Raw genomic sequence first — 14,192 nt, forward strand, 5'->3', positions numbered from 1 at the left:
CCTCTACCCCTGTTGACCCTGTGCTTGGTTGCCACCTCAGTAGGAGAGAGAAAGCAGATGTCTGTAGTTGTGGCCGAGTGGTTAAGGCGATGGACTAGAAATCCATTGGGGTTTCCCCGCGCAGATTCGAATCCTGCCGACTACGTTGTTTTGCACGTCCACTTATGTTGTTGTTCTCTTTTCTTTCAAGCCTCCTATACGTAATTGCAATCCTCCTCTGCAACTCACAAACAAGCCCCTGTCACTTAGAGACCAGGCAGCTGTGGGTGAGCGACAGTGGTTTGCCGCGACTGTACAGTGATCCGTACTCTGTGTTGTGGCCAGAGAAATCCCAGTTTGAATCCCGGTCACAGCAGCACGTACCTATTAACGGAAATCCATGCTGGGCTGAGTTTTCGTCACCTCAGGCCATGGCTGGATTTCTCACCCCAACCTCTGCTGTATCTAGTGTTGCCCACATCCGGCCAACAGAGCAGACAAGTCAAGGCCAGGTGTAGTCGTGGCCGAGAGGTTAAGGCGATGGACTCGAAATCCATTGGGGTCTCCCCGCGCAGGTTCGAACCCTGCGGACTACGTAGGTTGGTATTTCCACAAAGTCCACTTGCTTATTTTGCTCATTGCCCCCTAACGGAAATGCCGTCCTCCTCTGAATCTCGCAAACAAACCAGTGTCCCTTAGTGTCCAGGTAGCTGCAGAGCTTATCGGTGAGCGAGCGGTGTGCCGTGATCGTATAGTGGTCAGTACTCTGCGTTGTGGCCGCAGCAACCCCGGTTCGAATCCGGGTCACGGCAGCGTGTTCCTGTTAACTGCGAGCACTTCTTGTGCCGCTTTTTACAACCTCAGGCCATTTATGCCCCAACTGTGCTGCGTTCACTGTTGCCCAAACTCAGCAAAAAAAGTCAACAGGCTGCCACCATGCGTAGTTGTGGCCGAGAGGTTAAGGCGAAGGACTTGAAATCCATTGGGGTCTCCCCGCGCAGGTTCGAACCCAGCTGACTATGGAATAGCCAGCTGCTTTTGCTTTTTCTCTCTGTGAGAGGAACTGTGGCTTTTGCTCTGAATTCAGATCATCAGCTTGTGTGGAAAGAGTGCCCATGAAGTTAGCTGAGTGTGTAAGATTAGAGAGCTATGCTGTCCCTGCTTCTCAGAGATTATACGGAAAAGTTGTACAAGAGCTAGTGCACCTTCCTCTACCCCTGTTGACCCTGTGCTTGGTTGCCACCTCAGTAGGAGAGAGAAAGCAGATGTCTGTAGTTGTGGCCGAGTGGTTAAGGCGATGGACTAGAAATCCATTGGGGTTTCCCCGCGCAGATTCGAATCCTGCCGACTACGTTGTTTTGCACGTCCACTTATGTTGTTGTTCTCTTTTCTTTCAAGCCTCCTATACGTAATTGCAATCCTCCTCTGCAACTCACAAACAAGCCCCTGTCACTTAGAGACCAGGCAGCTGTGGGTGAGCGACAGTGGTTTGCCGCGACTGTACAGTGATCCGTACTCTGTGTTGTGGCCAGAGAAATCCCAGTTTGAATCCCGGTCACAGCAGCACGTACCTATTAACGGAAATCCATGCTGGGCTGAGTTTTCGTCACCTCAGGCCATGGCTGGATTTCTCACCCCAACCTCTGCTGTATCTAGTGTTGCCCACATCCGGCCAACAGAGCAGACAAGTCAAGGCCAGGTGTAGTCGTGGCCGAGAGGTTAAGGCGATGGACTCGAAATCCATTGGGGTCTCCCCGCGCAGGTTCGAACCCTGCGGACTACGTAGGTTGGTATTTCCACAAAGTCCACTTGCTTATTTTGCTCATTGCCCCCTAACGGAAATGCCGTCCTCCTCTGAATCTCGCAAACAAACCAGTGTCCCGTAGTGTCCAGGTAGCTGCAGAGCTTATCGGTGAGCGAGCGGTGTGCCGTGATCGTATAGTGGTCAGTACTCTGCGTTGTGGCCGCAGCAACCCCGGTTCGAATCCGGGTCACGGCAGCGTGTTCCTGTTAACTGCGAGCCATGCTTGTGCCGCTTTTTACAACCTCAGGCCATTTATGCCCCAACTGTGCTGCGTTCACTGTTGCCCAAATTCAGCAAAAAAAGTCAACAGGCTGCCACCATGCGTAGTCGTGGCCGAGAGGTTAAGGCGATGGACTCGAAATCCATTGGGGTCTCCCCGCGCAGGTTCGAACCCTGCCGACTACGGAACAGCCAGCTGCTTTTGCTTTTTCTCTCTGTGAGAGGAACTGTGGCTTTTGCGTTGTTTGGTTGCGGGCCTGTGTGTTTAATCCCATATTAAATAATTCAAGTCCAGCGACTAGTCGCAATTTAGCTTTTTTTGTAGTCCCTACACTCTGATGTTGCCTAGAGAAACGTTCAATAAATCGACAGCAACATCTTGTACGGCTCATCAAGATTGGGATTTGATAGTTTTTTTCCAAGTCGCCCAGTCCTTTTTGGCTGTCCCTTTGTGGCACATTTTCCCCACTCCATCTGCTTCTGGAGAGTTGCTTTATGCACAGCTCTTTTCAAGACTGATGCTAGCACAGTTCCAAAAGGCCCAGGCGAAATGTGCTTTTGGCCATGCTTTTGGACCATGGCTTTGGTAACACCTAATGACTTCAATGTCTTTCACGGTGCAGCTCAGCAGTGGCATGGCACAGCTCTGAAACGCCGTTTCCTGGAGGACGACTGCATCTGTTTTTTTTAAGAGGACGCAGGTCTGTGCCGTGATGAGAAAGTGTTGTCAGCCGGTAAGGATATAACTGCCTGAATGTAGATTATACTGGTTTTTAACAAGTTTTGATAAAGACGGCTGAGACTACACTTAGCCTCGGATAAGAAACAGATTATACTTTAAGTGTGTGTGTTCTATTTGATTGTGGATCCGTTTCACAGATCTGGAGTCAGCTCTAAACAGTCTAGTGGATGTCTGACGTTTATGCTTGAGATACTGTTCAGAATTGTACGCACGCACCCCACGTGGAAATTTTCCTAGTCTATCTGTGTTTTATCCAATCAGGTTAGAACACCTATATGCGTGACGCAGTTAATGACCATATGTGAGAGTAAAATTGTTATTGATTTGTGATTGTAAGCAGAGCGCCCTAGGAACTCATGGTGAGTGTTGAAGCTGGCTTCTGCTGATGTAACTGCAAACTATCTTCAGTAAACTTTATTTATTTATTTATTTATTTAAATCTCTGACTCCGGCTCTTCTTTGTCTGACAGACTGGTCATTCTTTGGGTTAAACTGCATACCATCCCTACAAGCGACATCTATTGCTGGTGAGCTCTTGCTTGCTCTACATGTCATCGGGCAGCACGACCAATGCGCCAGGCAAGAGCACAATGGAAAGGTCAAGCTTCGTAGTCGTGGCTGAGTGGTAAAGGCGATGGACTAGAAATCCATTGGGGTCTCCCCGCGCAAGTTCGAATCCTGCCGACTACGTCCAGGCTGCGCGCAGGATTTAGTTTGCGACTTTCCTTGATTGTTTGCAACCCCAGTGTTTCTTCGCAAAAGGGATGTGCTGGTAGGGAAAAGCAACAAAAATAAAACCGCAGCGCGCGACTACTGACTGCCCTGGGGGTCCTCCATTTTCAAAGACGTATGACAGAGAGCGAGGCTGCAGTGGCTGTCCCGTAGCTCGCCGTGATCGTATAGTGGTTCGTACTCTGCGTTGTGGCCGCAGCAACCCCGGTTCGAATCCGGGTCATGGCAGGCTTTTCAAGGTGGCATTGGCGTTGCACTCTGTGATGCCACCCGTAATCTCCTGCCTCCTTTTAGTGCAGGCTGTGCTAATGGCACGTCCTGAATGTTTACGTTTCCTAAAGTGTAGAAGACTAGGAATTCGAAATGAGCAACGGGACCTTTGATGCCAGCATGGTGTGTAGGTAAGCATTGATCAAGTCACGCTTCTAAGGCATGGAAGGAATCGTTTCAATGGTTAAGTCTCCATTTATTGCCACAACAACAGAAAGACCTTCTGCAGTTGTCATTGATCTTTTTAATGTCTCCGACATGACATGGAGTCCAAACTACTGTGTTTTACTGACGTCTACACCTACAACAACCATAAACCCAACATCACAGTAACCTGTTGTGTTTTAGCAACATCTACACCAACCACAAGTCCAAACCCCACCTCACGGTAAACTTTTGTGTACCGTAAAGGTCTGCGCCGACCACAACCCTAAACCTTGCCTACTTGCAAGGCACTGCCATGGAGCCCGGGTAGCTCAGTCGGTAGAGCATCAGACTTTTAATCTGAGGGTCCAGGGTTCAAGTCCCTGCTTGGGCGTGTAAGGTTCTTCTTGCGGAGCCACAGCTTTTGCCAGTGAGCTATTGCTTGCTGAAAGTTTCATCTGGATGCACAACACGTGTACTAGGCATGAGGACATGGAGAGCACAGGCAGCCTTGTAGTTGCGCCCGAGTGGTTAAGGTGGTGCATTAGAAATCCATTGGGGTCTTCTCGCGCTGGTTCGAGTCCTGCAGACCACGTGCTCGTCCTCTTCCTTTTTAAACTTGCAACAGTCATCAAATGTTTGCAATTCCAGCGTTACTTGGGAAAAGCGTCATGCTGGTAGCAGGAGAAAAACAACAGCGTGTGCTCACTGAACCGAAAGGGGCAAATCAGAGGGAGAAACATGCCACACAGGGGCCACAACGGCTGTCCGGTAACTCGCCGTGAACGGATTGTGGTTAGTACTCTGCATTGTGGCCGCAGCAACCCCGCTTCGAATCAGGGTCACGGCAGGATTCCTTAAGGTGACATTGGCATCACACCTGCCTCTTGCCACCTGTTTTGTACAGGCCACTTTTCAGTGCACGCTGCTACTCTGACACGTCACAAGCGCTTAAATCTAAGCTAATGCCCCAGTTATCCCGCATAACTCAGTCGGTAGAGCGTCAGACTTTTCATCTGACGTTCCTGGGTTCAAGTCCCTGTTTGGGCGTGTAAGCCAACTTTTGTAGAGCGTGGAGGATTCGGATTTCTACCTTCCTATCCATCTCAGCATGAATTAACCTTTATCCTTTCCTCATCATCTTGTTTCTCATTATTTTTATATAATTATTTGATTATCTGAATGAGTAATTAACTTTGAATTGATTTTAACTAATGAGTAAGTTAACACATTGCTTAATATAAGAACGTTCAGTGCGTTTGCCTGTCTCTTTATAACTTTTTCAGGAGCCACCAAACTAGGTCAGAGGTCACGGAGACCTTGAGTGGAGCTGAGGGCTGAGGACCGGAAGCAACTGTCTCTATTGTTATTTCTATGAGTTAATACTATCTAAAATGTCTTAAGGGATTTTGCTGTTTTTACGGTTAATTCTTTTAAGGTGATTCTACTTTTTATTCAAGATAGACTTTGTGTAGTAAGGATATAACAGCCTGAATGTAGATTATACCGATTTTTAACCAGTTTTGATAAAGACGGCTGAGACTGCACTCAGCCTCGGATAAGAAACAGATTATATTTAAGTGTGTGTGTTCTATTTGATTGTGGATCCGTTTCACAGGTCTGGAGTCAGCTCTAAACAGTCTAGTGTATGTCTGACGTTTATGCTTGAGATACTGTTCAGAATTGTATGCACGCATCCCACGTGGAAATTCCAACTGGAATTCTCAATGGAATCCTATGAAGAAATCCTATTGGAATCCTTTAGGAAAGGTTACAAAATATGTTAGAAATTCCAATAGGATTTCTGTATAGGATTCCATTTAGAATTCCTATTTGTTTTTGGAACCTTAAAACCTAAAGGAATCCATCAGATTGTCTAATACGACTTATATGACAAGTATATGGGATTTTAATGGAATCCTAAATGTACACTTTTCTTTTGTATCTGTGACTGTCTTATGAAAAGTCACCTTGACACCTTAATTTTTGTGCAACCTGTATTAGAGAACAGCATTAGTGCACAAACCTCTGAAAATATTGATTTAAAAAGGGCAACAAAAGTATGTCCTGTTGTTTCAACATTGTTCAATTTGAATTCAGTTTTCATTATATGAGCAGATAAAAAATATTCACACACAAAGTTCTAAAAAATTACACAAAATTGTGGGGTCTTTTTGTCATTTTTCACTTAATCAGTGCATTTTTGGGAGATGGGCTTCCTTATTTGGCTGGCTTCAACATTCAATTTATTTTTGATGTAAACTGTCAGAGTTAAGAAAAAGAAACATATTTAGACCCAAACCACATCTGAGAGCAAAAGACCCTACCCCCACCACCCCCTCCAGCCACAGCACTCAGCAGTACCTAAACCAGCCACGGGTTGTTTAAAAATGTTAACTTTATATTTGGTTTAAGAGATGACTATAAACTGTTTAACAAAACTAATAACTCATAAAGCAAAAATTAAACTTGACTCCACATAACACACTGATTTAGATTTATAAATGTACAAATGTCTGACCATAATTAATAACTAATTAATACCGATAATGCAGACTTATTTTATTTGAATTTTTTTCTATCTGCCAAGTGACCAATACTCTGAGAAATAATTGACAAATTTATTTTAATGCTAAATCTCAAGGCCTGACATAGTTTTTAAAGTAGATAGCAAAGCCCTGAGTGTAATTATATAATTATATTTGTATATTTTTGTTTTTAATATCTTGAAATATGACAATATTTACAAAATATTTTTTAGGAAAAAAAAACTTACAGATGATGTCAGAGACTTATTTGGAGTCCAGTTGTGGCTTAGCTGCTTTGTCTCTGAAGGCATTTGAACATTTGCCAGTGCAGCAGTGTGTACCAAAGGGTGTTCCTTCCAAACACGGCTACTAAGAGATCTTTTGTGGCCATTTTGGGGTCAGTCCAGTTCACATGGGCAAACTGTTCACCTGTGATTGAAGTATTTGGGCCAATTCTCACCTAAAAATAGTGATCAAAAAAACATTTTTAGAGCTGCTTCAATAGCAAAAGGTGAACCAACAAAAAAAAACACTAGGCACTATGTTATACACAATCTTTATGTAAGGTATAAATCACACACAGGCAGTTGTTATTATTTGTTGATGTGATGAAGCTCGCCTCCACACTTCCAGAGGATTTTTGTCAAATGCTGTTATTAATAAAAGCTTATTCATTATATAGATTATCACTTATAATATATATTCTGTTATGGGGCTAACAATAACCGCTTATCTACTGTCGTGCTGTATCAACACCTTAGCAACCACCTAGCAACACCTTAGCAACACCTTAGCAACCACCTAGCAACACCTTAGCAACCGCCTAGCAACCACCTAGCAACACCTTAGCAACCGCCTAGCAACCACTTAGCAACACCTTAGCAACCGCCTAGCAACCACCTAGCAACACCTTAGCAACCGCATAGCAACCACCTAGCAACCACTTAGCAACACCTTAGCAACCACCTAGCAACACCTTAGCAACCGCCTAGCAACCACCTAGCAACACCTTAGCAACCGCATAGCAACCACCTAGCAACCACTTAGCAACCACCTAGCAACCACCTAGCAACACCTTAGCAACCACCTAGCAACCACCTAGCAACACCTTAGCAACCGCCTAGCAACCACCTAGCAACACCTTAGCAACCGCCTAACAACAACCTAGCAACCACTTAGCAACACCTTAGCAACCGCCTAGCAACCACCTAGCAACACCTTAGCAACCGCATAGCAACCACCTAGCAACCACTTAGCAACACCTTAGCAACCCCATAGCAACCACCTAGCAACCACTTAGCAACACCTTAGCAACCGCCTACCAACCACCTAGCAACACCTTAGCAACCGCCTAACAACCACCTAGCAACACCTTAGCAACCGCATAGCAACCACCTAGCAACACCTTAGCAACCGCATAGCAACACCTTGGCAACCGCCTAGCAACCACTTAGTAACACCTTAGCAACCGCCTAGCAACCACCTAGCAACACCTTAGCAACCGCATAGCAACCACCTAGCAACCACTTAGCAACACCTTAGCAACCGCCTAGCAACCACTTAGCAACACCTTAGCAACCACCTAGCAACCACCTAGAAACACCTTAACAACTGCCTAGCAACCACCTAGCAACACCTTAGCAACCGCATAGCAACCACTTAGCAACACCTTAGCAACCACCTAGCAACCACCTAGCAACACCTTAGCAACCGCCTAGCAACACCTTAGCAACCGCATAGCAACCACCTAGCAACCACTTAGCAACACCTTAGCAACCGCCTAGCAACCACTTAGCAACACCTTAGCAACCACCTAGCAACCACTTAGCAACCACCTAGCAACACCTTAGCAACCGCCTAGCAACCACCTAGCAACCACCTAGCAACCACTTAGCAACACCTTAGCAACCGCCTAGCAACCACCTAGCAACACCTTAGCAACCGCATAGCAACCACCTAGCAACCACTTAGCAACACCTTAGCAACCCCATAGCAACCACCTAGCAACCACTTAGCAACACCTTAGCAACCGCCTAGCAACCACCTAGCAACACCTTAGCAACCGCCTAGCAACACCTTAGCAACCGCATAGCAACCACCTAGCAACACCTTAGCAACCACCTAGCAACACCTTAGCAACCGCCTAGCAACCACCTAGCAACACCTTAGCAACCGCCTAGCAACCACCTAGCAACCACTTAGCAACACCTTAGCAACCGCCTAGCAACCACCTAGCAACACCTTAGCAACCACCTAGCAACCACCTAGAAACACCTTAACAACTGCCTAGCAACCACCTAGCAACACCTTAGCAACCGCATAGCAACCACTTAGCAACACCTTAGCAACCACCTAGCAACACCTTAGCAACCGCCTAGCAACACCTTAGCAACCGCATAGCAACCACCTAGCAACCACTTAGCAACACCTTAGCAACCGCCTAGCAACCACTTAGCAACACCTTAGCAACCACCTAGCAACCACTTAGCAACACCTTAGCAACCACCTAGCAACCACCTAGCAACACCTTAGCAACCGCCTAGCAACCACCTAGCAACCACTTAGCAACACCTTAGCAACCGCCTAGCAACCACCTAGCAACACCTTAGCAACCGCATAGCAACCACCTAGCAACCACTTAGCAACACCTTAGCAACCCCATAGCAACCACCTAGCAACACCTTAGCAACCGCCTAGCAACACCTTAGCAACCGCATAGCAACCACCTAGCAACACCTTAGCAACCACCTAGCAACACCTTAGCAACCGCCTAGCAACCACCTAGCAACACCTTAGCAACCGCCTAGCAACCACCTAGCAACCACTTAGCAACACCTTAGCAACCGCCTAGCAACCACCTAGCAACACCTTAGCAACCGCATAGCAACCACCTAGCAACCACTTAGCAACACCTTAGCAACCCCATAGCAACCACCTAGCAACCACTTAGCAACCGCCTAGCAACCACCTAGCAACACCTTAGCAACCGCCTAGCAACCACCTAGCAACACCTTAGCAACCGCATAGCAACCACCTAGCAACACCTTAGCAACCGCATAGCAACCACCTAGCAACACCTTAGCAACCGCCTAGCAACCACCTAGCAACCACTTAGCAACACCTTAGCAACCGCCTAGCAACCACCTAGCAACACCTTAGCAACCGCATAGCAACCACCTAGCAACCACTTAGCAACACCTTAGCAACCACCTAGCAACACCTTAGCAACCACCTAGCAACACCTTAGCAACCGCCTAGCAACCACCTAGCAACACCTTAGCAACCGCATAGCAACCACTTAGCAACACCTTAGCAACCACCTAGCAACCACCTAGCAACACCTTAGCAACCGCATAGCAACCACCTAGCAACCACTTAGCAACACCTTAGCAACCACTTAGCAACACCTTAGCAACCACCTAGCAACCACTTAGCAACACCTTAGCAACCACCTAGCAACCACCTAGCAACACCTTAGCAACCGCCTAGCAACCACCTAACAACCACTTAGCAACACCTTAGCAACCGCCTAGCAACCACCTAGCAACACCTTAGCAACCGCATAGCAACCACCTAGCAACCACTTAGCAACACCTTAGCAACCCCATAGCAACCACCTAGCAACCACTTAGCAACACCTTAGCAACCGCCTAGCAACCACCTAGCAACACCTTAGCAACCGCATAGCAACCACCTAGCAACACCTTAGCAACCGCATAGCAACCACCTAGCAACACCTTAGCAACCGCCTAGCAACCGCCTAGCAACCACTTAGCAACACCTTAGCAACCGCATAGCAACCACCTAGCAACCACTTAGCAACACCTTAGCAACCGCCTAGCAACCACTTAGCAACACCTTAGCAACCACCTAGCAACCACTTAGCAACACCTTAGCAACCACCTAGCAACACCTTAGCAACCGCCTAGCAACCACCTAACAACCACCTAGCAACCACTTAGCAACACCTTAGCAACCGCCTAGCAACCACCTAGCAACACCTTAGCAACCCCATAGCAACCACCTAGCAACACCTTAGCAACCACCTAGCAACACCTTAGCAACCACCTAGCAACACCTTAGCAACCGCCTAGCACTTCCAGGGCTAATCTGAAGAGGGGCATCAAAAAGGCCAAGCACTGCTACAAGCTAAAGCTAGAGGAGCACTTTTCCAACTCTGATCCTCGGCGCATGTGGCAGGGCATCCAGGCCATCAGCAACTACAAACCCAGCCAGTCCACCCCCACAGCCACAAATGTCTCCTTCCTGAACGAGCTAAATGACTTTTATGCCCGCTTTGAAAGAGACAATACAGAACCCTACACCAGGAACACTACCTCAACCGACCACTCAACTATCACACTCACCTCCTCAGAAGTCTACACCGCACTGAATCGGATCAATGTGCGTAAGGCTGCTGGACCAGACGGTATCCCTGGGCGCGTCCTCAAAGCATGTGCAGAACAGCTCACGGGGGTGTTCACAGACATTTTCAACCTGTCACTTAACCTAGCAACTGTGCCAACATGCTTTAAAACCACCTCTATTGTGCCGGTGCCCAAACACTCCAGCCCAACATGCCTGAATGACTATCGCCCTGTAGCACTCACACCCATCATCATGAAGTGCTTTGAGCGGTTGGTCCTGGCACATCTGAAAGACTCTCTGCCATCCACACTAGACCCACACCAGTTTGCCTACCGTGGCAACAGGAGCACAGAAGATGCCGTCTCCATAGCACTGCACTCTGTCCTCACACACCTGGACAATAAAAACACTTATGCACGAATGCTGTTTGTTGACTTCAGCTCAGCATTCAACACTGTCATACCCTCTAAGCTACTGATCAAACTCAGAGACCTGGATATCAACACGTCTCTCTGCAACTGGGTTATGGACTTTCTGACTAACAGACCTCAGAATGTTAGATCAGGCCACATCTGCTCCACCACCGTCACACTCAACACTGGTGTACCACAGGGCTGCGTGCTGAGCCCCTTCCTCTACTCCCTTTTTACCATCGACTGTAGGCCTGTGAACAGATCCAACACCATCATCAAATTTGCAGATGACACCACAGTGATTGGTCTAATCAGCATTTGTAATTTGTAATTATGTTTATCTATCTGCCACTCCTGATTATTAATAGCATCCTGTACATATATTCACTTATGCAAATCTCTGTTCATAGCTAATACAACCTGTATATAATGTTGATAGTACATCCATCTGTAAATATCACCATAGTTTTTCTATAACTGCACTTTATAACTTATACCTGTATCCTGCACTTGCTGCTATTGCACTGCTGGTTAGACCTAAACTGCATTTCGTTGCCTTGTACTTGTACAATAAAGTTGAATCTAATCTAATCTAATCTAGCAACAAATTAGCAACCGCCTAGCAACCACCTAGCAACACCTTAGCAACCGCATAGCAACCACCTAGCAACACCTTAGCAACCGCCTAGCAACATCTTAGCAACCACCTAGCAACACCCTAGCAACCACCTAGCAACACCTTAGCAACCGCATAGCAACCACCTAGCAACTGCCTAGCAACCACCTAGCAACACCTTAGCAACCACCTAGCAACAACTTAGCAACCGCCTAGCAACACCTTAGCAACTGCATAGCAACCACCCAGAAACACCTTAGCAACCGCCTAGCAACCACCTAGCATCACCTTAGCAACCGCCTAGCAACCACCTAGCAACACCTTAGCAACCGCCTAGCAACACCTTAGCAACTGCATAGCAACCACCTAGCAACACCTTAGCAACCATCCAGCAACACCTTAGCAACCACCTAGCAACACCTTAGCAACCGCCTAGCAACCACCTAGCAACACCTCAGCAACCGCCTAGCAACCACCTAGCAACATCTTAGCAACCACCTAGCAACAGCTTAGCAACACCTTAGCAACCGCCTAGCAACACCTTTGCAACCGCCTAGAAACCACCTAGCAACACCATAGCAACCGCATACCCACCACCTAGCAACACCTTAGCAACCGCCTAGCAACCACCTAGCAACACCTTAGCAACCGCCTAGCAACCACCTAGCAACACCTTAGCAACCACCTAGCAACACCTTAGCAACCACCTAGCAACACCCTAGCAACCACCTAGCAACACCTTAGCAACCGCATAGCAACCACCTAGCAACACCTTAGCAACCGCATAGCAACCACATAGCAACACCTTAGCAACCACCTAGCAACACCTTAGCAACCACCTAGCAACACCCTAGCAACCACCTAGCAACACCTTAGCAACCGCATAGCAACCACCTAGCAACACCTTAGCAACCGCATAGCAACCACATAGCAACACCTTAGCAACCGCCCAGCAACATCTTAGCAACCACCTAGCAACACCCTAGCAACCGCCTAGCAACACCTTAGCAACCGCATAGAAACCACCTAGCAACTGCCTAGCAACACCTTAGCAACCACCTAGCAACAACTTAGCAACCGCCTAACAACACCTTAGCAACTGCATAGCAACCACCTAGCAACACCTTAGCAGTCACCCAGCAACACCTTAGCAACCGCCTAGCAACCACCTAGCAACACCTTAGCAACCGCCTAGCAACCACCTAGCAACACCTTATTAACCGCCTAGCAACCACCTAGCAACAGCTCAACAACCGCATAGCAACCACCTAGCAACTGCCTAGCAACCACCTAGCAACACCTTAGCAACCACCTAGCAACAACTTAGCAACCGCCTAGCAACACCTTAGCAACTGCATAGCAACCACCTAGCAACACCTTAGCAACCACATAGCAACCACCCAGCAACACCTTAGCAACCGCCTAGCAACGACATAGCAACACCTTAGCAACCGCCTAGCAACACCTTAGCAACCACCTGGCAACAGCCTAGCAACACCTTAGCAACCGCCTAGCAACACCTTTGTAACCGCCTAGAAACCACCTAGCAACACCTTAGCAACCGCATATTCACCACCTAGCAACACCTTAGCAACCGCCTAGCAACCACCTAGCAACACCTTAGCAACCGCCTAGCAACCACCTTGCAACACCTCAGCAACTGCCTAGCAACCACCTAGCAACACCTTAGCAACAGCCTAGCAACAACTTAGCAACCACCTAGCAACACCCTAGCAACCACCTAGCAACACCTTAGCAACCGCCTAGCAACACCTTAGCAACCGCATAGCAACCACCTAGCAACTGCCTAGCAACCACCTAGCAACACCTTAGCAACCGCCTAGCAACACCTTAGCAACTGCATAGCAACCACCTAGCAACACCTTAGCAACCACATAGCAACCACCCAGCAACACCTTAGCAACCGCCTAGCAACCATCTAGCAACACCTTAGCAACCGCCTAGCAATTCAATTCAATTCACCTTTATTTGTATTGCGCTTATACAATGTAGATTGTGTCAAAGCAGCTTCACATAAAAGGTCACAGTAAATAGGAACAGTGTAGTTCAGTTTATAGTGTTGAGTTCAGTGCAGTTTAGCTCAGTTCAGTGTGGTTTAATAATCACTACTGAGACTCCAAATACTGAAGAGCAAATCCAACGATGCGCAGCTCTATAGATCCCGAAACATGCAAGCCAGTGGCGACAGCGGAGAGGGAAAAAAAACTTCACTAAAGGCGGAAGTGAAGAAAAAAAACCTTGAGAGAAACCAGGCTCAGTTGGGCACGACCATTTTAATTTCTCCGCTGGCCAAACTTTTGTGCAGAGCTGTAGTCTCAGTGGCGGAGGCTGGAAGCTGGCCTCAGCGAAGACTTCT

At 47.5% G+C, this 14,192-nt stretch overlaps 6 non-coding genes across 6 annotated transcripts; all 6 read left to right on the top strand.

Annotated features, from left to right (window-relative positions):
• The first annotated feature begins 493 nt into the window (after positions 1 to 493).
• trnas-cga (transfer RNA serine (anticodon CGA)) lies at positions 494 to 575 on the top strand. Its single transcript has one exon. It is a non-coding gene; the product is annotated as a tRNA-Ser (tRNA).
• Positions 576 to 719: 144 nt separating this feature from the next.
• trnah-gug (transfer RNA histidin (anticodon GUG)) lies at positions 720 to 791 on the top strand. The gene has a single exon. It is a non-coding gene; the product is annotated as a tRNA-His (tRNA).
• Positions 792 to 1,680: 889 nt separating this feature from the next.
• On the top strand, positions 1,681 to 1,762 carry trnas-cga (transfer RNA serine (anticodon CGA)). The gene has a single exon. It is a non-coding gene; the product is annotated as a tRNA-Ser (tRNA).
• Positions 1,763 to 1,906: 144 nt separating this feature from the next.
• Positions 1,907 to 1,978, top strand: trnah-gug (transfer RNA histidin (anticodon GUG)). Its single transcript has one exon. It is a non-coding gene; the product is annotated as a tRNA-His (tRNA).
• A 128-nt stretch (positions 1,979 to 2,106) lies between these two features.
• trnas-cga (transfer RNA serine (anticodon CGA)) lies at positions 2,107 to 2,188 on the top strand. The gene has a single exon. It is a non-coding gene; the product is annotated as a tRNA-Ser (tRNA).
• Positions 2,189 to 4,211: 2,023 nt separating this feature from the next.
• On the top strand, positions 4,212 to 4,284 carry trnak-uuu (transfer RNA lysine (anticodon UUU)). Its single transcript has one exon. It is a non-coding gene; the product is annotated as a tRNA-Lys (tRNA).
• Positions 4,285 to 14,192: the final 9,908 nt, after the last annotated feature.

This window comes from Danio aesculapii, chromosome 4 (assembly GCF_903798145.1).
Source record: "Danio aesculapii chromosome 4, fDanAes4.1, whole genome shotgun sequence".
In the NCBI taxonomy this organism is placed as follows: Eukaryota; Metazoa; Chordata; class Actinopteri; order Cypriniformes; family Danionidae; genus Danio; species Danio aesculapii.